Raw genomic sequence first — 25,871 nt, 5'->3', positions numbered from 1 at the left:
TGGCTGTTTGGAAATAACGCTAGCAAACAAGCAAATGAAACAAAAGGAAATCATCTCCATCATCCCAACTGGTGAATTTCGGAAAAAAAAATGCTTTAGAAGAAAAAGAAGAAAGAAGGAAGGAGGAGGAAGAAGAAGGAAGAAGAAAGAAGAGAAGAAGAAAGAAAGAAAGAAAGAAAGAAAGAAAGAAAGAAAGAAAGGAAGAAAGAAAGAAAGAAAGAAAAAAGAAAGAAAGAAAGACCATAGACATTGCACAGAAATCTAAAGCCAGGAGCCTGGCATTTAAAAACCAGCTATTTATTTTCCTGAACATCCCTTGTAGCCAAATCCCAACCACTCTCATTCTCCTCCGCACCCCTCCCACCCTCCATCCGCCGCCCCCCCCCCCCCCCCCAACAACCCCACACCGCCCGCCCCACGCCCACAGGCTCCCGGGATGACGTTGCTGGGCAGCGGCGTGGCGGCTCAGGTGAGGGGTCCTCCCAGGCCCCCCAGCGCAGGCGGCCAGCGCCCACCCGCTGCCGCCAGCATCCCGGCAGCAGGGGCGGAGAGGCGCTGGCCGGCGGGGCAGGGCGGGGGCGCGGGCAGTGCGGGAGCCGGGGGAGGGGGCGGCGCGGGGCGGGCGGGGGCGGGCACGGGGCCGGTCCTGCCTCCCCGGCCGCCGGCTGACGCCGCAGTCGGAGCCCCGGACGCGCGGGCGCAGGGACTCGGGGCCGCCGGCGGCGACAGCTTCCAGGCGAGCGGAGGACCTCGGCGCCGCGGGCTCTGCGGCCACCGCTCCGGGCACCGCTCCAGGCACCGCTCCGGCCGCGGACGGACGTGAGTAGCCGGCTGCGCGCTGGCGGGACCCCGGGAGCTGCGCGGGGCCCGCGGCAGGAGCGGGGGGCGCGGGCGCCGGGACCCCGGGCCGGGGCTCCGCGGAGCGCTCTCCCGCGGGCAGGGCGAGCCCCATCGCCAGCTCCCGCTTCTCTTTAGGCCCCGGCCGGGCGGCGGGAGAGGGCCCCGCGGAGGTGCCGCATCCCCGGCCGCGCGGGCGGGCGGGTGGGCGCCCATCGCCGCCTCCCGGCCGGGACCCACTTGCGCCCCCGCGTCCACGCCCCGCGCCCGCCTCCGGGCTCTTTCGGTAGAGCGGGGGCTGCCGGGGCTGCGGGGCCGGACAGGGGCTTCCCGGAAAGCCGGCGGGAGGGGCTGGGGGCCGGGCCGGGGCCGCCAGGCGGGTGCGCCTGCAGGTCCCGCGGCCGCGGCTGGGCGTGGGCTTTGTTCGGATGCGCTCGCACCTGCGGACCGGCCGCCGAGTTCCGGGCGAGCCCCCTCCGCCCTCGCCGCTCCGGAGGGCGCCGGGGGAGCCTGGGCCCGGCCCGGCGGGGGCTTTCCTGGGCTCGGTGGCCCCGCAGGTGCGGGCCCCGGGGTCCTGGCGCCCCGCCCAGGCTCACCGGGCTGGGACTTGCTGGGACTGGCTCGCTGGGGCGTGGAGCCGATCCGGGCTCCCAGAGCCGGTGTCTGGCAGCGGCTGCGGCCGGGGCGGCTGCCGGGGCTGGAGCATCCTTAGCGGGTGGGCGCCGCCGCGAGCGCGTCCTCGGCCGATCGCCGGCTCCTCCGCGCTGGGCCCGCCTCTGCCAGCGCCCGGAGCGGGGAGCCGGGGAGTCATCCTTTTTTCCAGAGCGGTGTACACCGGGCAGCCGGGGACGCCGGGGGGCGGGGGGGTTCCCCGGGTCCGGGGACCGGGTTCCCAGGGTCCGGATCGCCTCCCCGCCCACCTCCCGGCCTGCGGGGCCGCATCCTCTTCCCCCGACTCTCCCAGGTCGCCCCTGCGCGGCGCTGGCCCGGAGCGGTGGCGTCCCTTTCCCACCCTGCCTCTCTCCTGTCTCCTGGTTCCATCAGCTCCAGCCAGAGGCCTCTGGGGCTCGTAGCTGTCTGTCTGAAAAGGGGAGCATTCCTTTTCCTGCCGGGCCCCGCGTGGTTCGTGTGCAGAGGTGCGGCTCCCGAGTGGGCCCTCCCTCGCCCTAGGCTCTGGCGAGCAGAGGGAGGCGAGGCGGGAGGCTTTCCTGCAGTGCCAGGAGCTCCCCGTGGGACTTTCCTGGGAAGGAAACCGGTGGCCCCTGCATGCAGACCCGGGAGGCAGGGCTGGTTCACATAAAACATGTGAACCATGCCCTGCTATTCACATACTGGAATCATAGGTCGCGAGTCAATGCGATCTACCAAAAGCACTGAAACGGGTTTAGGCAATTGAATGCTTTCTACTTTAATGATAATGACAGTCAACTTTTTTTTTTAAGCTGCAGATATACTTTGTGCGGTGCAGTTTGCAAGTATCATCTCATTTACTTCCACAGTGAAAACTGGGAGGTGGAAACGTAAAGAAACTAAGTAACTTTCCTAAGACCACGTGGCTAGGAAGTAGGGGAGCAAGGGTTATTAGCTTCTTGCCCCTATACTTGGTCATTCAAGACTGTCTGTGCACATGTCGCCCTTTGGAGGCTTATTCGTTTGGAGGAAGCCTGAAACCGCCCGGTGTCCAAAATCAGGGACATATTATAAGCCCATTTAGTTCTAACGCCTGCAGACCTCACAGTTAGCCGAGCAATATAGTCATTCAGCGAATTGTATTTTGCAGAATAGCCTTTTATTGCCCTGTATTGCTCTTGGAATTCCTTTACAAGGTCCTTTATTCTTGTTAGCTTTTAAGTACTTGGCTGTTAACCCGCAATTCAAGAAGTTACAGTCACTGGACTGTGCTTAGTGACCGGTGGGCCCGCACACCACCTTCCCCCCCCCCCCCCCCCCCCCCCCCCCCCCCCCCCCCCCCCGCCGCTTCCTATTACAGAGGCTGAGAGATTGCTGGCAGGTCACAATTTTTAAGAAACTTTTTTAAAATTTTATTTTAATAAAGGTAAAGTTTCCATTTGGCAATGTTTCCATTTCAGGATCCCAGCCTTGAATCCCTTTTGTAGACCCCTTTGACTGTGGAAGATTTACTCCTCAAATTGGATATTGAATTTAAATAGAACTCCAGTATAAAATCTTAACAAAGCATTCAATATCCTACATATATAAGAATGTGTGGTGCATTTACAAAAATGCTCCATATTAACTACTAGAAACAAGCATTTGAACTGAAGTGAAATCATCTATTCCCGGAATAGCTTTTATAATAGCAAGGTTTTAATTGGCTGATCACTTGGAAAAACGAGTTCTAAATCCTGACTCATGGTCTTCTTCCAGCCTGCTTTTGCTAGCACCTTATTACAGGAAGGTTGCTAAGCATGCCATACAACCCAGGAATTCTAGAGCCGTAAGAGCGCAGTGTGTAAACCTTTGGGTTTCAAAAGGAGCGCCGTGGGGCTGGGAGGGGCTTCGGGGAGCCGGGGAGTCATCCTTTCTTCCAGAGCGGTGTACACCGGGCAGGAAAGCCATGAGGTCTTTGGACTGGAGGCCAGTGTCCTTACACCACATCATTAAAAAACAAACAAACAAACAAACACATTTCTATTGATTTCACAAAAGAAGGGAGAGGGGGAGAGAGAGAAACATCCACCATGAGAAAGAATCATTGATTGGCTGCCTTCTCACACCCCTTACTGGGGATGGAGCCTGCAACCCGGGCATGGGCCCTGACCAGAATAGAATCTCCTGGTTCATAGGTTGATTGACACTCAACCCCTGTGCCACACCGCCTGGGCACCACATCGTTTTTTTGTTTGTTTGTTTGTTTGTTTTGTTTGTTTTTGTTTTATTATTGCATCAGTGATGGTACATAGAAAGCAAGTTGTCTTTAGAAATGATACTAGACCCGGCTGACCCCACTCCATTGGGCAACAGCTGGACCTGGCCAGCCCCACCTTGTCAAGTCCCGCCGGGATTAGGGTGGAGGGCGCAGCCTCAAGTTCCCCAGCGCGCCCTCAGGACCCCTGGCCTCGTGCCAGGGCAGGGGGCATGTCCTGAGGTCCATTGGCCCAGTGCCAGGGTGAGCGGTGTGACCTGGGGTCCCCCGGCCCAGCACTGGGGTAGAGCACCTTGAAGTTCCTTGTCAAGCCCCACCAGGCAGGGGGCATGGCCTGAAGACCCCAGCAAGCACTGCCAGGTGGGAGGATGCAGCCTGAGTTCCCCTGTCTAGTCCCACTGGGTAGAGGTGTGTGTGTGTGTGTGGGGGTGCAGCCTCAGGTCCCCTGCCCTGGCCCAGCTCCATGCAGCCTCAGGTTCCTGCTGATTGCTAGTTCAGGCTCTTATGGGAACTCAGCCTCCACTGTGGGCACAGCCATCTTGTGTTACAGAACCCCCCACCCCGTGGGCATAGCCATTTTTGTGATAGTGGTATGGCCAATTGGCATATTCCCTCTTTATTAGATAGGCTATAACCTTAATCACCTGCTAAAAGCTCTGTCTCCAAACACAGTTGTATTGGGGATTAGGACGTCAACATATGAAATGACGGCACGGTTCAGTCCATAGGACTCCTGGTTAGCTGCCTCTGTCAATAGCCTTTGGAACCTCATTCCCATTTACAAAGAATGTTTTCCACTGGAGAAGCATGGTAACCGATAACGAATTGAACAAGAATATGGAGTTCCTAAAGTATTCTTTTTCTTTAGGAAGTTTTGTGTGCTTGCATCCAAAGAGGAAAAGGAAGGTGATTTGAAATGATTGAACATTACTAAATACCTATAGGTGTATTGTATTTCCCTTTCATGTTTCATGCTTTCCCACCAGAAGGAGCCTTGGCTTCTCTGCCAGGTGAAGTCAGAGGAGGAGGTAGGGAACTCTTAGCACCTAAGGATGTCAGGGGCAAGAATCCAGTAGCTTATTTGATTTCACCTTCTGTCCACCCAGGCAGACGAAAGGCCCCTTTAGTTTTAGAGTCTTTATTGCCATCAGAGGCTAAGACTAGGAAAATGTTCCTGAGTGAACTGATAGATGTTTGTTTTTCCTCTCAAACTGTGAACGGGAGGGCTCCATGAAGAAAATATGGGATGGCTCTGCCTCCAGCAAAAATAACTCTTTGAATATCAGGTTGTCTGTAAATGGGGGGAGCAAATGCAATATATGTATAGAAAACAGGATGTTTTTGCTAAGTTTCTTTCTTCTTTTTAATTTTTTAAATTTTTAAAATTTTAAATTAACTTCTTTATTGATTAAGGTATCACATATTTGTTCTCAATCCCCTCATCTCCCATTCAAATCCCCCACACCTCCCCACTCATGCCCCCACCCCCTATTGTCCTTGACCACTGGTTAGGCTCATATGTGTGCACATTAAGTCCTTTGGTTGATCTCTCCCATTTATCCCCACCCTCCCTTTGAGGTCCAACAGTCTGACCCATGGCTCCTTATCTCTGGGTCTGTTCTTGTTCATCAGTCTATGTTGTTTACCGTTTCCCCTAGATGAGTGAGATCATGTCCTATTGGAAATATACTTATAAGAATCAAAGATGAGACAAGCAATAATCGTTATGCTGAAAGGCATATGAACCAGTCTGGAGTGAGCTTCTTTCTGGGCCACCAGTTCTTTTGAGTCCCAATTTCAATGTCAAACAGTTCCTTATGTGTACATGTCAGCAATGATATTTCAGTTCTGGATGGTGGACAAATGGTGGTAATGCAGGTCCAACCCTCTCTGGTTGGTCCTGGGCAACCTGCAGTGATACACAGCTGCTGACTGCTAGTATGGTAAGCTGTCATCAGCGACTTCCATCTCTGGACTGCTTCTCTTCTGTCTTCATGGTTGGAGTAGTCCCGCCAATTCCTCTCTGTTGCCAAAATCCACATGGTCTCGGAGTTGTTTTCTGAAATATACAAGCTAAGTTTCTTTATTTTGGTGAAACATATGTAACAGAATTTACTGTCTTAACTTTTTTAAAAAAATTCTTACCCAGGGCTATTTTTCCATTGATTTTTAGAGAGAGTGGAAGGGAGGGGGAGAGACAGAAACATCGATGTGAGAGACACATTGGTTGCCTCCCCCAGGCATTCCGACCAGGGCTCAGGGCTGGGGATCAAGCCTGCAACCAAAGTACATGCCCTTGGCTGGAACCAAACCCAGGACTTTTCAGTCTTTGGGCCAATGTTCTATCCACTGAGCCAAACTGGCTAGAGCTGTTTTAACTGTATAGTTTAGTGGCATTAAGTACTTCGTGTTGTTAGGTAACCATCACTGTTGCCTATCCTTCAATAACTTCTCTCACTTTCCCAAACTGAAGCTCTGTGTCCATTAAACACTAACCCTCCATTCCCCTTCTCCTGCAACCCTGGAAAGAATCATTCTACCTTCTGTGTCTATGAATTTGACAATTTGACTACCCTAAGTACCTTATAGGAATGAAATCCCACTGTATTTGTCCTTTTGTAACTGGCTTATTTTATTTTACAAAGTAAGTGTAATGTCTTCAAGACTCATCTATGTGTCAGAGTTTCCTTCCTTTTGTAAAGCTAAATACTATTCCATTATGTATACATTAGGGTCCGGTGTGCAAAATCGCGTGAGACCCAAAATCTAGAGTCCTGCGGCTCAGCGGGACCCAGAAATATTCCTGCGGCTGCCACCGTGGGGAGCAGGACCCATAAACCCACCCACTCACCTCCAGAGTCAAGTCCCCTGCTCGCCCACGTGCGCCTCGCCACACGTGCAGCCCTGCCCACTCCGCACACTCAGCCTCCCTGACCGGTTGTACAGCGTGATGGCATGACGACCACAGGCTTTTTATATAATAGATACCACTTAAAAAAAAAAAAAAAAGAAGAAGTACTAACCTCTCAGTGGGCAGTTGGGCTGTTTCCACTCTTTGGCAATTGTGAACAATGTTGCTATGCACATGTGTGTACACATTTTTTGTTGTTGTTGTTTTTTGTTGAGTCATTGCTTTCAACTTTTTTGGGCAAGTAGCCAGGAGTGGGATTGCTGGATCATATGATAATTCGGTTTTAACTTTTTGAGGAACCACCACAGTGTTTTCCATAGCAGATGCAAAATGTTACATTTTCACCAAGAGTGCACAGGGTTCCAATTTCTCCACACTAATTTTCCCCTTTCTTAATAATTAATAGCCATCCTATTTAAAAATATTTTTTTTAATTAAAAAAAATATATATATTGATTTCAGAGAGGATGGGAGAGGGAGATAGAAATAGCAGTGATGAGAGAGAATCATTGATTAGCTGCCTCCTACTCCCCCCACCCCTCCCACACACACACTAAGGACCAAGCTACAACCCAGGTATGTGCTCTTGGCCAGAATTAAACCTGGGACTCTTCAGTCTATAGGCCGACGCTTTATCCACTGAGCCAAACCAGCTAGGGCAAGTTGTTACTTTTTAAAATTATAAGTTAATATACAATGTATTGTGAAAAAGTTATTTATAATGTTTTCTAACTTATCAGTTTAACCTTTAAAAATTAATTTCAGTGAGAGGAAGGGAGAGAGAGAGGGAGAGGGAGAGGGAGAGGGACACAGAAACATCAGTGATGAGAATGAATCATTGATTGGCTGCTGGGGATGAAGCCCCAAACCCAGGCATGCACCCTAATCGGGAATCAAACCACGACCTCCTGGTTCGTAGGTTGATGTTCAATCACTGAGCAACACTGGTTGGGCTCAATTTAACTCTTATTAATAAGGCGATGGATGGCTTTTAAGAAATATTAATTGATCCAATACTTCACACAAAGCATGAAATAGAGGCTATGCAGCATGTGTATCATTGGCCAGGATAAGCCAGCATTGGGGACATACATTCATGCTATTATTTGTAAATGTTGACTGAGAGCATATATGTCTGTAGTGCACTGCGCTAAGTGATTTTGTTGTGAGGATAGAGTACATATTAGTATGCTTTTATTTTACTGAAAAAAAAAATGACACTATTATTTTAGCCCGTATCAAGAGCATATTTGCCTCATACCTTGAATTACGGAGGGATGTGCTGGAGCTGTAAACTCCAGGTCTGTGTTGGGCATTTCCCCCAACCATTGAGCCTTTAAAGATGACAGCACCAACCCTCACTACCCAATTATAATTGCTTAGCTGAGCTAATAAAAAAGATGTGGCGTCAATTTGATTGACCTATTTTACTAGCCTACAAGATTGGAATTTCAAATTAGAAAAAGGTAATTTTTAAAAGTGTGATGGAGGATTTCCATTAATTGTAAAAAAAACCCACACACACAAAACACACACTCGCACACACACACACACAAAACAAAACAGCTAGTGAATAAATACCAATGATAAATGGAACAAACCTACAAACACTTTTGATAATCTGCTACACATACTGTCCAACTGGCTTATTCAGCTTAAAAGCAGGAATGACAAGTAAATCTTATCATGTCTTTTGTGCTCTCTGATTTTCTTCCATACTGCCTTGTACTGAATGAAGCACTGCTGAGTTCACATGAGAATGAAAGTGACAGTTACTGTCAAATAAAAGTGATCCTTTGAAAATTCTTCTTATTAAATGACAGGAAGAGTTGGAAAAAGTATTTTGAATATATATATATATATATATATATATATATATATATATATGTGTGTGTGTGTGTGTGTGTGTGTGTATTTATATGTATATTTAAATTTTATGATGTGCATGGTATATTGGTTCACAACACATTGCAACCAGAAAAAATATATTCCCCGGGCAATCTGAGGGAATCCTGTAGGAGGTCTTCTACTTTGTAATATGCAGTGAATTTGATTTATCTTTCTCAAGTGGGCTGAGAGCATTCGGAAAATTCAGTATATGTATTCCGTTTGTAGTGATCTTTTCTCCGAATTTCAACTTTAAAGCGGCTTTCATGCCATTTTTAGATGCCCTTGGCATTTGAAAGGGTCTGATTTACAGCATACATTTTGGATGAGCATTGCACACTCATGTAAAACACAATTAACATATTCTCCCTCAAGGGGCCAGGGAAAAGTACTAAGGTCCCATTAATTATGCCTTAAGGTAGAAAAGGGCTGTGGAAAGAGTGCCATCCCGGAGTGTTTTTGGTCTTTGCGGAAGGACGGCTTGCGAGCTGGAGAGCGAGCGGGCGGCTGCCTTCCAAGGCCCTGAGCGCCTTTCAGTCCCTCACCTCAATAGGAGCTGAAAGGACAAAACCGAACAAAGGAGGCCTGTTTTGCCTGCCCCACTTGCTGGGCTGTTGTCTTGGCCCTTTTCAGTGAAGGACGGAGGGGGAGCTGGGTCAAAGTTGAAGAACACTGAAAAGGAATTCAAGCTTCATGTCAAAATTTGAATTATAGCTTCGGTTGGAGTGCCGAGTAGATTAGTGTGAATTGGAATTGGCGGATCTGTGGAAGCCCAAGTGACAGATGGCGTTGGAACAGCGTCCACGGAGCTGGGTGGTGCCCCCCAAATGTTGAGTGCCCCAGTGCAGCGCTCGGTAAACACTGAGTTAACTGACAGGAGTCTGAAAACTGTAGGAAGTGCCTTGGATGCTGTACGCTGCATTAAGACATTGGGCTGGGGGAATTAAGGGGAGGAGGCTCCTGCGTCTGGCACACACTCCGATGCACTTGTTCCCCCTGATTGCATTGCAAATCTTCTGACTGTTCGGCCATCCCGCCTCTCATATCTACTCAAATACAGAAATGTCCCATTGGCTTCCCTTGTAAAAACCTCCTTGTGGTGTTTTGATATTGATCACAGATTGTTTTGAGACGTAACAAGAGAAATCTGTCATAAACATCGACTAACCAGGGTGTTCTCCTATAGAAGTATATTTAAGAAGAGTGATTCCAGCTTTCTGCTACCAGAGGGAACCCACTGCTGTTATAACGGTTATTAAACTGTTTAATATGGCGCAGGGTTCCCCTTTCAATTTGGTAGGCAGCATCTGATTGGAAACAGTTCGGAAAGAGAAGTTAGCTGAACGTGTCACTGGAAAACTAAATAGCTATTGGGAAGTTGAGGTTACTGGAATGTAAGAGAAATTAAAAATAATTTTGGGTAATTTGAAATGCTGCCCAGGGTCCCATAATACTGCAGTTGGAAGGTTTTGCTTTGGTATCTTTGGCCACTTAAATGTCTTGATGGCAATAGTCTTTTGTTCTGCTTTTAGTGGCATGATAGATAAAATCCATTTATATATATATTTAATATTATACATTCAAATAACTATTGCTACTTTTAGGGAAATAATATTGACATGGCAAAAAAAATCTACATGAACAAAATAGTGAAGAAGAAACTTAGAGATAATTTAATTTTAATTATGTCATATGAACAAAAGTGGATTTACTTCAGAATTGATTATGCTAACTTCTATTACATGTATTTTACATACATTGTGATATATGCTTGGTATGTCTCACAAATTTAAGGTAGCTTGCAATTTGATAATTGGGATAGGGTTTTTAAAACTCCATGGCTGTGTATGTATTTCTAGTAACAGTTACTTTGTTGTAAAATTGAGTGGAAGGTGAAATATATCAAGGGTTTATTGCTGTCCTAGAACTATGTGGGGACTCATTAAACAGCAGGGAGTTCATGGTCAGATTGATGGTTGGGGCTGGGATTGGAAGAGTAGAGATCAGGGAGTGTGAAGGATTCAGACTGAGAGAAGGCTCAGGTGGGTAATGAGAATTTGACATCCTGGAGAAGTGTGCTATAGAGAAGGCAGGAGCAAAAGGAATTTTAAATAATGAGGAGAGAGTGAAGAACAGTGCACTGCAAAGTCAGTAACTTAAAATCTGAAAGAGGGGAGTAAAAATGTTTGTGGTAATTGCTTGGCTAATGAAGAATACTCTCCACTTCATAGCATTCAATACTAAATATATATATATATATATATATATCACAATAAAATATGATATATATTTTATACACACACGCGCACACACACACACACACACACACACACACACATATATATATATATATATCATATCTGTCTGCTGAAAGAGCACAGCATTTTAGATACCAAGTGAAGCCCAAGCTAATAAGGCTAAAGAAAAATCAGTAGAGAGGTTAACAGGTGTCAAATGAAGACAGTCACCTCAGTTTTATGAAAATATTTGATATTTTCTCTAGGGAACATTGAGAGGGCAAGACTCTCAAAATAAAGAAAAGCAGATAATAGTCATTCAGGTAATTATGGTCTTGTTTGTAAGAATTTGGCTAGTTTTTCCAGGCTTCTGACTCTGTTCCCTTAGGATCCTCAGCTGCATTTCCGTGATGCATGTGGTAAGAGTCCCCATATTTGATCAATGAGTGAATGCAAGAATGAATGACCAAATACTTGAACATTGCAAAATGTCAAAAAAATCTTTTGTTGTTGTTGTTAATCCTCACCTGAGGATATTTTTCCCATTGATTTTCTTTTTTGAGAGAGTGAGAGGGAGGAGGAAGGAGAGAGAGAGAGAGAGAGAGAGAGAGAGAGAGAGAGAGAGAGAGAGAGAGAGAGAGAGAGAGAGAGAGAGGAACATCAATGTGAGAGAGACACATTGATTGTTTGCCTATGGCAAGCACCTCAGCTGGGGCTGAGATCAAACCTGCAATCCAGGTACATGCCCTTGACCAGGAATCGAACCAGTGACCCTTCAGTGGGTGGCCAATGCTCTAACCACTGAGAAACCACACGCAAATGGGTCTTTTTTGGGGAGAAGAGTGGGAAATTTGGCCCTCAGCCCTGGTTTGAAGACAAAGTCTAGACTAATGGAAACAGACATTCATAATTTCATGCCTGGATTCTATGTGATTATAATTTGCTTCCTGCCAGGCACTTGAGCAAGCAGGTAAAATAACTTAATCTTGAAGAGTACCAGTTTTAAAATTGCTACTGTGGAGCCCTAAATGGCATCTTTGTGTCCCAAAAGAGTGCTGCTGCATCCTTTGCTCACGGAGATGACTCAGGATTTGCATGGGCTTTCCTTTCCCTTCCTGTCTGAAGGCGGTGCTTGTCATTTCCCTGGGAGGTCTCTCGGTGGCTGCACGCTGGCTGAGTTAAGTACTTTCTGAGGTTGCTTTCTGCTCTGCATGTGAAGAAATCAGAAGTGAGACACACAGGACTGAGATGACAAGTGTAAAGGCTGGTGTGTGAAACCAGCTTCTGAAGCGCTCAGGGTGCAGCTTTGAGACCTAAATTTTCTCACCCTTTGGTTGATCGTGAAGCACTCCTGTCTGTTGTTTTCTTTATCTTCCAAGGTGAGAGTTTATATCCTGGCCTCTCCCAACTACTTAGTGGCTTATATTGGTTAGGTTCGAGGCAGAAGTGCCATGCTTTAGAGACACCTAGAGTAAAAATTTTACATGAAATTTATGATTAACTAAGTTTTGAGAAGTCACTGGTCTACTCTACATAGACTAAGAAACCTCAGTATATAGCGTTAGAAAAGTAGCTTACATACTTTAGCTAGAAAATGACAATCAAACATAAATTTTCTCATCATCCAAACCTGTCTCACAAGAGTATGTCATTATGAAAAATGATAAAAATGAAAGCGCTGGAAGACATCAATCTATGTTCTTATTAAGTAGAATGCGCCTGCCATTTTTTTTTTCACGTTAGTCTGTCAAATTAGCTCCTTATATATGTATTAGAACAATTCTACATGATTTTGAATAAATGAAATGTTCTCATGCTGCAAATAAATTGATAGTCTTTTTTGATGCTGCATGACCAGACTTTCAAAACTCAAACTATATATTCTTAACCTAGGTGACAATCAGATTGAATCAACTTGATTAAAAAGTTTGTAAATTCAGCAAATGCTTTTTTCCAAATGTCAGTAATTGTCTTTTGAAATCTAATTTTTAAATTTCAAACTCATATCTTATTTATATTTCTCAAGAGGGTAATCAGTAATTTTTTGTGTGTCAGTCACAATTTAATGGCAACTCCACAAACCAATAAAGCATGAAACCATTTTAATCTATTAAATAAACCAAGCTCACAAATTGCATTTCTTTAGAGGTTTTACATAAAGAAAAACACGTGCAATGAGGCTTGTAGCAGGTTTGTGGAGATGTCATTGTTTGTGTTTATTCTGTTCTTTTGCATCTTTTCTGTTCCTCTGTATCTCAGAGGAGAGATAGGCCCTTAAGAATAGTGGCCACAGAGACACTTTGGAAAACATTAAAATCAGAACTACCATATGATACAGGAATTATACCAGTTCTCGGTATATATCCAAATGAAATAAATACAGGATATTTAAGAGATGTCTGCACTCCCACTTCATTGCAGCATTATTCACAATAATCAAGGTATGAAAACAACCTGTGTCCATCAATAAATGAATGGATAAAGAAGAGATTTCATATATATTTGTGACAATACAAGTGAACTTGGAGGGCATAGAGAAAGGAAAGACCAATACTTCATGGAATTAATTATATGTGGCATCTAAAAGAAAAAGTCAAACTCAGACATAGAGAGTAGAAAAGTGGTTGCCTGGGCTGAGGGATGGGGAAACAGGGAGAATTTGGCAAAAAGGTACAAACTGTCAAAACCAGTTTGGCTCAATGGATAGAGCGTTGGCCTGTGGACTGAAAGGTCCCAGGTTCGATTCCGGCATGTACCTTGGTTGTGGGCACATCCCCAGTGGGGGTGTGTGCAAGAAGCAGCTGATCGATGTTTCTCTCTCATCGATGTTTCTAACTCTCTATCCCTCTCTCTGTAAAAAAATCAATAAAATATATTAAAAAAATGGTATAAACTTTGTTATCAGATAAAGGAGGTCTGAGGATCTAGTGCAAAACATGGTGATTATAGTTAATAACACTGTATTGTATAATTAAAATTTGCTGAGGCCATAGAACTGAAATATTCTCACCTCTCCAAAAACAATAGATGACGAATGTGTTAATGAACTAGATGGGAGGAATACTTTACACAATATGATATATACATATATCAAATTACAATGTACACTTAAATATCTTACAATTTTATTTGTCAGTTAGTGCCCTGGTGTATGAAATTTGTGCACATTAAAAGGGAATTAATTAGTAGAAATATTTTAATATTGCTATTTGCCCAAATAAAATTAGTAAAATGCAAATGAAAATCTCCCTCCTGTCAGAGTCTGGGGCATACCACAGGACCCAGAGTCAAGTCCCTACCCATCCACACTGCCTTGAAATCTCGTGAGACCCAGACCCAGCTGGCTCCACCTTTGTCAAGCACTGGTCCCCTGGCATAAGGGCTGGGGTTGCGGTCTCAGGTGCCCCACTTGGCCTGAGGTCCCCTGGCCCCAGTGTTAGGGCACGAGGGCATGATGACCATTTGCATATTAGCTCTTTATTACATAGGATTATACCTCCATATAGCTGAAAAGTAGTAATAATCATTGACCTGGACGTAGACACAGAGCTTTAGAAATGGGCCTGGTTGTAGGTTAATAGCGTCCCCCCAAACTATGTTTAAATCCTAACCCCTAGTACCTCAGAATATGACCTTATTTGGGGTTAAGATATTTACAGTTAAAACGAGGTCATTAGAGTGGGCTCTAATTAAGTATAAGCAGTGTTTTCATAAAAAGAGGCACAGTGGGAGAAGGCCTTCTGGAGATGAAGGCAGAGGTGACAAACCCAGGAACACCAGATTCCCAGCAAACCACTAAAGCCAGGGAGCGGCCTGGAACAGATTCTCCCTCACAGCTCTCAGAGGGAACCAACCCTGCTGACACCTTTTTTTTTTGGACTTCTAGCCCCCAGAACTGTGTCCATATGTCTATATATCTATATACACCCGTGTCTACTTTGTGTATCAAAGGATTGTGCTTATATACATCATTGTTTAGGAAGCCTCTATACCTTGCATTAAAACACAGAAATACTGGGATCAGTAGGGACACTGTATGAAGTTGGTAGTTTAATGAACTGATTATTCATTTTGGTTGTAATCAAGTTGACTTCAAATTGGCTGCCTTTCTCTGAGCAAGTTGTCATCCCTTGGGAACTTCAAGTGGAAGATCTTGTTCACGTCTCTGCAGGTGCCTTTGCTGCTGCTTGCCAATCAGCAGGTGTCTTTGCACTTGGAACATGGTATGTGTGCTGATATTTCCTCGCGCTGAGGAAAGTGAAAGCTTAGGCGAGCTGTCCAACTGCTTCCCTGTGAATGCCATGTCAGTGAGACACGGTGAAGGATTACATGGTGGAGACTTGTGAAGCTAAATATAATCAGGCAACACCTCTGTCCTTTGAAGCAGCCGATGGCCAGGTGCTTTAACCAACTTGAATATTAGTTTGAAGGTAGTATTAACTAACTCTCATAGCAAGCATGTTGGCTGATCCTTAATGGCGTCATCCCCCTTGGTTGAATGTCTTCTTTTTCATTTCCATCAGTGACAGCCTTCTCTGTCATAGGTGATAACCTCCTTCCTGGCAATGAGCCTACCTCGTCACGTCTTAAGGATGGCATTTAATGAGCTGCCGCATCCAAACAAGAGCCCAGTTGTTTTAAATACAAAAGATGATATCATTTGGAAGGGAGGATTTTGGGATGAGCACTGAGGTCTTTATACCTCTGAGTTTGTATGCTTTACTAGTTCCATTTAAACGTGCAAACCATTTGCTAATTTGGGGTTTCCTCCGGGTGTCAGGTTCTCCCTTGCTATGGACTCCAGTCAGGAGGGACTAACCAAACCTGCTGGAAATAATTTGGAATCGGGGCTGTTTTAGTTTTGCATGTTCTTGCAGCTTCTCTTTACCTTGCAAGGCAGTGAGGTGCAAATGGATGGAGTGAAATGCCCAAGGCCCTAGACAAGAGAAGAATATAGGCAATGCCTTGTTTCTGAAAATCAACATCTCGGTGTAAACTTTTTATTAGATCTTTTCATATTTGTCCTGAAAGACAATTGTGCGAAGAGGGCCTGGAAGATTTATGGGAACCATTGTGGCATTCGGTGTTGGCCAACGTTTACCGTCGAATGTTTTAATATGGGGTAGCCGTGCTAGTTCTAGGATACATGACCAGCTTTAGATCCATTTTGTCATTTTAAATTGTTAGCCTAGATTTTGTTACATTAAACCCACATTTAAAAAACATATATGTATGAGATGGCCCTTTCCTTATTGCCTACTCTAGACAAAGCAGAAGGCATCCTGGGAAAGCAGTTACTTTAGGGGAGATGGAAACGGGCTCAGCTCTGGCCGCCTTCTGAGCTAAGTTCAGCCCTCCCGAGCCCTCCCTCAATCTCCGCTCCTAGGTCGGAGTGGGCCAGTGAGGAACGTGTGTCACACCCCTGTGACCGAGAGATCCCTCATCAAGAAACAGAGTATCAGTTACTTGAAACGGATGAGTGGTGGCAGCTGCTGTCTGCGGCTCACCGGGCTCCCTGCCCTGCGCTGACAGCTGCACATCACATCCTGCCATCACGCCACCGCTGCCACCTCCTTCCAGAAAAGGGGCTGAGCCTACGGAGCCCACGGCATTACTTCCTGGGGGAAGTCTGCTCCTGAGGGAGAATGTATAAAGATGTCTCTCTGAATTTTAGGAAATAAGATCACAATGATTTTTACTTTTTTGCTGTTAGTAAATAACAAATAATCCACCATGTTTATTGGTTAATTAACTCTATGAACATCTTGCCCAAATTATCTCATTTAGACTTCATGACAATCCTTTCCATCAGAGGCCTGCAAAAATTTTTGGAAAGGGCCAGATAGAAATATTTTAGATTTTGTAGGTTATGTAGTCTCTCTCAAAACAGGGAAAATGTGTGAAATGAATGGGCATTCCCATGTTCTCATAAACTTTCTTTACAAAAATAGGTGATGGGCCAAATTTGGCTCCTGGGTGATAGTTTCCCAGCCCCTGCTTTATGCTGCCATACCCTTGTGATAGATGAGAAAACGGAGGCGTTGGGAGTGTAATTAAAGGGTTTATCACACAGCTGTTAAAATGCAGAACCAGAGGAGTCTGGCTTTCATTTCTAGTCTTATCTCTTATGAGCCTCAAGTTATCCTGCCATGAGAGATGACAAGAAATTGAATTTTAGTTTCTGCATGTTGTAAGTTATAGGTTTTGACCCAAACTTCTGAGAGAAACGTCCAGTTCCCTTAGAAACCTGGAGGGAAGTATCAGTCCATGTCTTGAAGAGGATATTTAGGTAATAGAGATAATATAGGTGGTCTAATCTACAGCACATTCAAGTGATGGGACTGCATCCTGAGTAATTGAATAAGCCTTTTAAGAGACTCCAAGTGACTTGTTATTGTGGCCATTTTTGTCATTAGGATTGAAGAAGTCAAATGACCCTAATTTTAAAATGTATGTAAACTGTTAATTTTTTTAAAAAAATATATTTTTTATTGATTTTAACAATGACAATAGAGGGAGAGAGCGATAGAAACATCAGTGATGAGAGAGAATCATTGATTGGCTGCCTCCTGCACGCCCCTCACTGGCGAGCAAGCCTGCAACCTGGGCATGTGCCCTTGACCAGAATGGAACCTGGGACCTTTTAGTCCACAGGCCAATGCTCTGCCCACTAAGCCAAACTGGCCAGAGCTAAACTATTACTTTTTAAATTTGATTATACATTGGGGGTCCATGTATTACAAAGTTAGATAACTTTGGTATATTCCCAGGAAAGGTTTTTATTTTTATAAAAAATAAATTATGCAGAGGATTTTTATGTTTACTATAAAACCCTTGAATTAGAGTTCTAAGAAGTTTTTAGTTTCCAGGATGGACAATTTCTTTTGTGTTTTATTTCCATGGTAACAGTTGAGTTTCGACTTGAGAACAACAAACCCACCCACATGATAACCATCCAGTTGACATTGTTGGGCATCCCCTGAGGGAATTTGTAGTGCATCATGGTATCGAGATAGCACCTGAAATAGAATAACACAGCCTTGTTTTTTTTTTAAATACATAAAGCAAGGCTGAAGTTAGGAAACATTTAGTTTTAGGCAGCAATTCAGCACACCCAAAATACCATGGGTGGCCAGACTTCAAAGATGTCCCTGAGACACATAAAGAGCTCCAGAACTCACAGTTCCTGACCTCAGGGTGAATGAAATTGTAGGAAACATGCAGCTGGCAAAATGGAGGCTTCATGTGACTAAACATTGTTGCTTGTGCTTTGTTTGAGGGAAACTCAAAATGGAGACACTCCCTGGTGGAGAAATCAGAGAGTGGAAACTCTTGTGGGGAGGTAACCCTACTCTCTTTGAAAATCTGAAGTCTTTGAATTTAAGTGAGCCTCCATTCATTACTAAGAAAGCCGACAGAGAAAACCCAACTAGTGGAGAAGTTGACTGCTGTGTTCCTGTGAAGTGGTTACTGTGAATTAATTGGTGTAACAAATTATAAAGGGCATGGTCAATAAATGTAGAAAAGGAAATTTTGTTGAATAATTTCCTAGAAAAGATAGCCTTAGGATTAATTCACTTAATAAAAAAAAAAATAGCCCAAATAAAAAATGGAATTATAATACCATGGACAACTTTTTTGTTTATTTTCTTGTCATTATTTTACATATCATATAATCTACCCATGGTAAGTATTCCACTTTGTGAATTTGGAAATGAATTTTGCAACTGTGGTAAACAGATTTCTAAGATGGTCTCTAAGATTCTCTTCCCTGGTGTATGAATTCTGAGTATTATCGTCCCTTAATGGGAAGGACTTGTGAATGTGATGGGTTCCCATAATTAGACATTATATGGCAAAGGTGATGGGATTTTGCATATGTAATTAAAGTCTCAAGTCAGCCAATTAAAAGTTAGTGGAGAGAACCAAGATGGCAGATGTAGGTAACCACTTGCACTTGCTGCTTCCACAAGCACATCAGAATCCTAGCTAATAAAAGAGTAATATGCAGATTGACCATCACTCCAACACACAAGATGGCTGCCTCCATGTGGTCAAAGATGGCTGCCCCCATGTGGACACAAGATGGTTGCCACAAGATGGCCAGCAGGGGAGGACAGTTAGGAATGACCAGGCCTGTAGGGGAGGGCATTTAGTGGCAAACAGGTGGCAGGGGAGTGATTAGGAGGTGATCAATCTGGCAGGCAGAAGTGGTTAAGAGCAATTAGGAAGGTAGGCAGGCGAGCAGTTGGGAGCCAGCAATCCCAGACTGGAGAGGGTTCAGGCTGGGCTAAGGGACTTCTCCCCCCCACCCCCACCCATGCATGAATTTTGTGCACTGGGTCTCTAGTTACAAATAAATACAAAACAACCATCATTTAGAACCACCTGAAATCTGACTGAATCTACAACTAAAGGAGTAGATTTGCAAAATTGTAGTAGCTTGGGAGCCTGGAATCTACAGAAATTCCCTGACTTGACTAGGTCTGGTCCTTCCCTAGACTAAGTAGGGTGGCAGAAATCAGGCTGGTGAAATTATAATTTGCAAGATCAACTAGTATGTCTTTCTTTTCTTAAATGTTGAAAAGAATAATAATAATCATACTGAGTATTTTCAGTGACCTAAAAATCCCCCATGCTCTGCCTATTCATCCCCACCTCTGCACCACTAATTTTTTTTATTTTATCCATAGTTTTGCCTTTTCCAGAATGTCATATAGTTGGAGTCATATAGTTTGCAGATTGGCTTCTTTCACTTAGTAATAGGCATATGTTTTTTCCATGAATTTAAATGGCTTTATAGCTTATTTCTTTTTTAGCACTAAACAATATTCCATTGTCTGGATGTACCAGAGTTTATTTATTCATTCACCTACTGCAGGACATCTTGGTTGCTTTCCACGTTTTGGAAATTATGAATAAAGCTGCTGGAAACATCTGTGTGTAGGTTTTTTTCTGGTGTACATAAGATTTCAACTACTTTGGGTAAATACCAAGGAGTACAATTACTGTATTACATGGTAAGAATATATTTCTTATATATATTTATTTTAGAGAGGAAGGGAGAGGGAGAGAGAGATAGAAACATAATTGTTGAGAAAGAATCATTGATTGGCTGCCTCCTGCACCCCTCACTCCCCTTACTGGGGATCAAATCCAGAACCCTGGGCGTGTGTCCTAGCTGGGAATCCAACCATGACCTCCTGGTTTATAGGTCAACACTCAATCCCTGAGTCACACCAACCAGGCTTATTCTTTTTTTTTTTTTTTTTTTTAAATATATTTTATTGATTTTGTACAGAGAGGAAGGGAGAGAGATAGAGAGTTAGAAACATCGATGAGAGAGAGTCATTGATCAGTTGCCTCTTGCACACCCCCCACCGGGGATATGCCCGCAACCAAGGTACATGCCCTTGACCGGAATCGAACCCGGGTCCCCTCAGTCCCCAAGCCGACGCTCTATCCATTGAGCTAAACCGGTCCCGGCAGGCTTATTCCTTTTTTAAAGTTGTAGAAAAGCTGACTTAACAAACATGAGACAAACATTAGTGGTTGAGTTGGTAAGTGTCCTATTAACACAACATATGCAAACAGTGTTCCAAACACATCTAGCAACTGAGACCAGGGCTGTCCACTAGAATTCTGGATACCATCCCTGGCATCATCTCTGGCCTACCTCCTTCACCTCCTTCCTCACTATCTGCCAAACTTTGCAGCCGGAAGCTGACTCCAAAATTGCCAGGTGAGTCAAAGAAGTGCCAGGAAAATAAAGCAGCTTGGCTTCCTAAAGCTAAGTTCCCTTTATCTCCACCTCTTGATTTGGTTAGCAGGGCCCTGAATAGGCCTTTTAAAACTAACCTTTGGCAATATTACCTGGCTCAGATTTGGGTTATGCCTTTTATACAAATCCTTTCGATGTAACGCTAGTCCTGTACACTGTTCTTTGGACAGGAATTGCAAGTCATGATCAAAACCGACGACAGTCGTCAATTGTTGAGGAGTTGCTGCAGCCTATGGCCATGGAGCCACACAAAGCCTGAATTTCCCCAACACAATATGTACGTAACAAAGAGGGCGCTTATGTTGGCAGCCCCGTCAGACCCTGTGGCGGTCGCACAAGTTGGTGAGAAGCGCACTGGGCGAAGGGTCGGAGGCTTTGGCTGGAGTTCAGTCAGCCACGAATAACAGGCCACGTCACACAAACCAAGTCAAGCATTTTTCCCACTGACAGAAACAATGCTTCCTTCTCTTCTCAGGATGATTATTATTGAGCTGAAATAAGTCAGAGTGCCTTGAAAAAGTGAAAAAAACAACAACAACACAGGGGCAAATATTATTACTATTTCTTTCTGCACTTAGCAAATTTATACATGCCAGGCATGCACTGCCCCATCAGTGCACTAGGAGACACCTAGCTGGTCATGAGCTGGATCTTGGGCTTCTCGGTTGGTGGGGAGATGAACCCACAAGCATGTCCTTCCTTACAGGGTGGTTGGGCATTAGAGCTGACACAGCTACGGAGTGCTGTAAGAGAACAGACGTGGCCCTGGTTCACTCTGCCTAGGGGAGATAGTTGAAGTCATCACCGAGATAGTGGGTTTTGATCTGGCTCTTGGAAAATGAGAAGTTTGCCAGACTGAAAGGGAATAAATATGCAGAAAGGCCTGCATATTTAAAGGCATAGATAGAGGTTAGCTGTGCGTACCATTATCATCAAATTAAAATTAACCCAAGTGAGAACCTACTCTCCTCTAGGCACTGTGGAGAACTGGAAAACAACCGTCAGTAAAATGGCCACAGACCCTATGTGTTTTTGGATTTATTTGTTAATTTTATTAGTTTCCTTTGGCCTCTGTAGTAAATGACCACAAACGTGGTGGCTTAAACCAACACCAATGTGTTATTTTACAATTCTAGAGATCAGAAGTCTTCAAACCAACGTCTCATCAGCTGCATTCCTTCTGGAGATCCCAGGGAAGCTCCATCTTCCTTGCCTGTTCCAGGGTTGAGAGGCTGTCCCACCCCTTGGCCCAGGAACTTCCCTTCCCCGAGCTAGCAGTGCAGCATCTTCAAAATTCTCTCTCCGATTCTGGCCCTCCTGCCAGTTTCTTATAGGTGACCCTCGGGTCACTCGCAGACTCCAGGATAATTTCTCACCATCTCAGGATCCTTAATTTCATCACATCACAAAATCTCTTTCGCTCCCTAAGGCTGCATAGTCAGCTCCAGGAATTAGACCAGGGACTCTTCCAGGGGCCATTCTTCAGCCTACCACATCCGTTCAGCCAGTAGTTTTTAGTTTTCCACTATTTGTCCCTAGAATAAGGTAAATGAACTTCTTGCTCTCCTGGATTTACATGAGTATTTTGAATAATAAAGCAATTGTGTTCACTTGTGTGGGCACAATATAGATTTTAAAAAGAAGTGTTTCATACCCAATACATCCCAGGCTGACCTGCTCTCCTCCCTGCACCAGATTTGCTTCATCTCAGTTGATCTTTCTAATTTGCTTATTCCAAATTTTTCAAGTTACCCTAAGTTCTTTTTACCTTCTATATACCACATCTAATGTGTCAGGAAATCTGGTTTGTTGCCAGTTCTATCCAAGATCAAGCCCCTGTCGAGATTACTATAGGAGGAGCCTCCTGCTGTTTCATGTTTGTCTGCTACAGTTTATCCTCAGCGGGTCAAACATAAGGATCCTCTTAAAATAAAAGTCAGATCATGTCACCTCTGCTAACAGCCCTTTCCTCTTACAGCAAAAGCAAGATTCTCTGGGCATTGCTCCTGCTTTAGGCTCTTGCATTGGTTATGCCTTCTGCCCCCACCATTTTTCTCCTTGGTTTACATGCCCATTTCTTCATCTCTATCACGTCTTTGTCCAAATGTCCCCTTTTAATGAGGCTAACCTAGTTAGCCTATTTAAATTGCAACTCCCCATGCCTTCCTTCTGATTCCCCTTAACTTGTGTAGTTTTCCATTTCCCATAATACTTGCCACTTTTTATATATTACACTAGAGGCCCGATGCACAAAATTCATGCAAAAGTAGACCTTCCTTCCACCTGGCTGCTGGTGCCCTGGATCAGGCTTCCCTCTCCGAGGGAGGCCCTGCTCACCTGGCGCACCCACCAGTTGGCGGCCTGGACTCCCTCTGCAGGGCAACCATGGGGTAATGGCCGTATCCCTGACCAATCGCATCGCACCACCTTTGTTGGCCAGGTACCAGTGGGTATCATGGCGTGGTCTTGGATGATCATTTAGATGGTTGTCTGAATGGTCGTTCTGCTGTTCAGCCATTTGATCGATTCACATATTATACACTTTTATTATATAGGATAATTTGTTTAGTTAATTTGTCTCCCCCAAGAGAAACTTAAACTTCAAAAGACCAGAGATTTTGCATCTCAAGCACATAGAACCCAGTCTACATTATATTTCTAGCAAATATTTATTGAATAAATAAATGGAAAAAGTCACAGTGTATGCCATCAAGAAACTTATCTATGTGAGGAAACACAATGGCACCTCTGAAACAATTATGCACCATCTTGGATTCTTTGCAATTTAAGTATTGCACCATCTTTAGGTGGGAGAATCATCAAAGGTCTGCAATAAGGGGAAGTAAAAATGAACTCAGGCCTTCTGTGTGAAGTGTGTGTATTTGAGAAAGGATCATTGGGTTAAAGAGGAGACTCCTTCATATCAATTCCCTGGTCTTGTTTTGCAGTTCAGAATGTAAATGTCATTCGTTGAGTACCTGTAACATAATGCATATTTCACGAGGCCCTCTGCACAAAGCAAAGTTTCCCCTTCACTGTCTGGAGAACTGGGTCACTTGGTAATTCTTAGAATCCTTTGAAAAATGATAAAGTTTTAGGCCCAAATAGAGTATCAAAATTCCAATTTTCCTTCTTACTCCTGGTCTTTGCCAAGAATTACTCTAAAATGATGTTTTTAAAAGGATAGCATGTATTCTGCCAGCCTGTCAAGAAGTGTTTCTACTCTTCTGCCAACCAAAAGGAACCTGGAATAGGTGTAAATGAGGTGTGAAAGATGAAAAAGAGTAGGGAAGATTTCAAAGTCTGAAAGGAAAGAAGTTCTAGACCGTTTTAAACATGCTTATTGGAGACTGTGAAATTATTTACATTTAGAACAAGAAAAATATCTGTAAAAGCTATTATTTTTACTGAATTACGCATTTGCCTACAGAGGGGTGACCCCCGTCTGCTGAGCGTGTCAGTGTGTAATGATCACTCTGCTTGGTTCTATTCCCTTTTCTGTTTCTCTTACTCTCTCTCCACCTCTGTCTTCCTTTTGTCTAAGGATCTCAGCATCTTTTGATTTGCAGCCTTTGTGAGTTTGTTGGCAAGGATATGTACGCTTTTCACAAGCCAAAAGGTCGCATGTGCAAAGCCCTGGGGATAGTGGGTGGGTCTACATCCATTTCTTCTTCATTAGGACATTAAAACATATGTCACATGGAAAGCAAGGTGAAAATGTTTATGTACTTTTATTAATATGTTTAGACAAAACTGATGCAGTCTATTTGACCAATTAATTTTTTATCATTCTAGATATATTAGCCAAAAATATATTTAAAGGCCACTTTCCCTTTTCTCAACTGTGTGTGGAATAACTGTGAATTTTTTTTTATGTGTATGAAAGCATGGAGCTATTACTAATGTCAGTAAAATACTTACAAATTTCATATCCTTTTATTTCTATGAAGTTTCAGAATGTTTTTTGTTTTGTTTTGTTTGTTGTTGTTTTTCCTCTATGGTGTCCTTTCTTTGGTTAGAGCTATCTATCACATAGCCCATTTGTCATCAATGATCTATGACCACTTTTTATTAGACATAGTTGAGAAGGTCATGGAAGGTCATGGATCTTAACTCAGTTGTAAAGGAGACATTTCATCTTCCTAATTTGCAGATTGTGAGACCATCAGGGGAATCTTAACATTTGATTGATGATTACTCAAATAAGTTATGGCAGTAAAATAATTAAGGAAATAAATCTAGAGCAAAATCAGATTAACTATGTTTTATAAGATTTCTCAGGCTTTTTGTTTATTTTTAAAATTGTCATTTTCATTATTGGTTAAGATGATAATCCTAAACAAAAAGTTGATAAGCTTCTCATTAGTGGCCATCTCTTGTTGTTAAGTAAAGGTGTCTAAGATTCTGATCTCTTTTTCGAAAATAACTTACATCCATGCAGGAAATATGGTGGAGTTCAGATATTCTGAGTGTAGTGAGAATGGTAATCATAAATTAATTGCTCTTTTTCTCTTAAAGGTAAAATTGGTGATACTTATGAGTAATTCTCATAAAAATGTATCTCTCATTAATGAAATTGTACTGAAGAATAAAATCAGTCATTCCTCAAGAAACTTGATTTAGAGCGGAAATTTTGAGCCAAATAATAATTAAGTGCAACAAATATTTACCGAATGCCTGTTATGTGCCGTATACATTTGTAAATCAAATTACTTTACAATTTGCTTTCATACGTACTTGTTTCTCATTGTTTTCATTCTATCACATTTGATCCTCATAATGGTTTCAAGCAATTGAGTAAACAGTGTTTATTAATTATCCCAACTCCACGATGAGAGAGAAAACTAAAACCATGAACTTGCCACGGCCAGTTAGAGGCTAGTAACAGAACAAGCCAAGAAGCCAGTTCTTTGGGCTTCCTGTCCTGTGCCTTCCCAAGTATTTTATGCTGCATTCCTTCTGCCTGGTGCCACCTGCTGCTCAAGTAAGTGAACCATCCCAGTAGTTCTCAAAGTGCGGGCACAGGACCTCCCATCTTCACCATCTGGGACTTATTAGATATGGAGAGTCTCAGGCCCCACCTCCGAACAACCAGAAACTCCGGTAGGGCCCAGCCATCTGTGCCAAACAAACTCTGCAGGTGGTTCCGATGCATACTCAACTTCTGAAAACCACTGAACTTAAGAATACATTTCTTTGTCAGTAAACATGTGGGTGAGGCAGTTTATTATTTATCCATAAGAGCTGCCTTGTGGGAGGCACAGGGAGTGTTTGTCTTCTAGGAACTCATCTAGATGAGAAGAGCAGACTAACTCAGCTGGAACAATTACA

General features: G+C 43.8%; 1 protein-coding gene across 32 annotated transcripts in view; it reads left to right on the top strand.

The window, feature by feature from the left end:
- The first annotated feature begins 616 nt into the window (after positions 1 to 616).
- Positions 617 to 25,871, top strand: part of NRCAM (neuronal cell adhesion molecule) — a 224,800-nt gene continuing 199,545 nt past the window's right edge. For 25 of the 32 annotated variants that reach the window (XM_045578593.1, XM_036429759.2, XM_045578586.1 and 22 more), the window contains exon 1: positions 618 to 819. The gene's annotated coding sequence lies outside the window, so the exon portion shown is untranslated. Of the gene's footprint in view, positions 820 to 25,871 lie in introns of all 32 variants that reach the window. The other 7 variants (XM_036429752.2, XM_045578560.1, XM_045578557.1 and 4 more) reach the window with 2 other exon arrangements.

The sequence above is a fragment of the Pipistrellus kuhlii genome, unplaced genomic scaffold (assembly GCF_014108245.1).
Source record: "Pipistrellus kuhlii isolate mPipKuh1 unplaced genomic scaffold, mPipKuh1.p scaffold_m20_p_10, whole genome shotgun sequence".
NCBI lineage: Eukaryota > Metazoa > Chordata > Mammalia > Chiroptera > Vespertilionidae > Pipistrellus > Pipistrellus kuhlii.
Note: the sequence above shows the minus strand (reverse complement) of the source record. Positions and strands in the feature narration are given on the sequence as shown.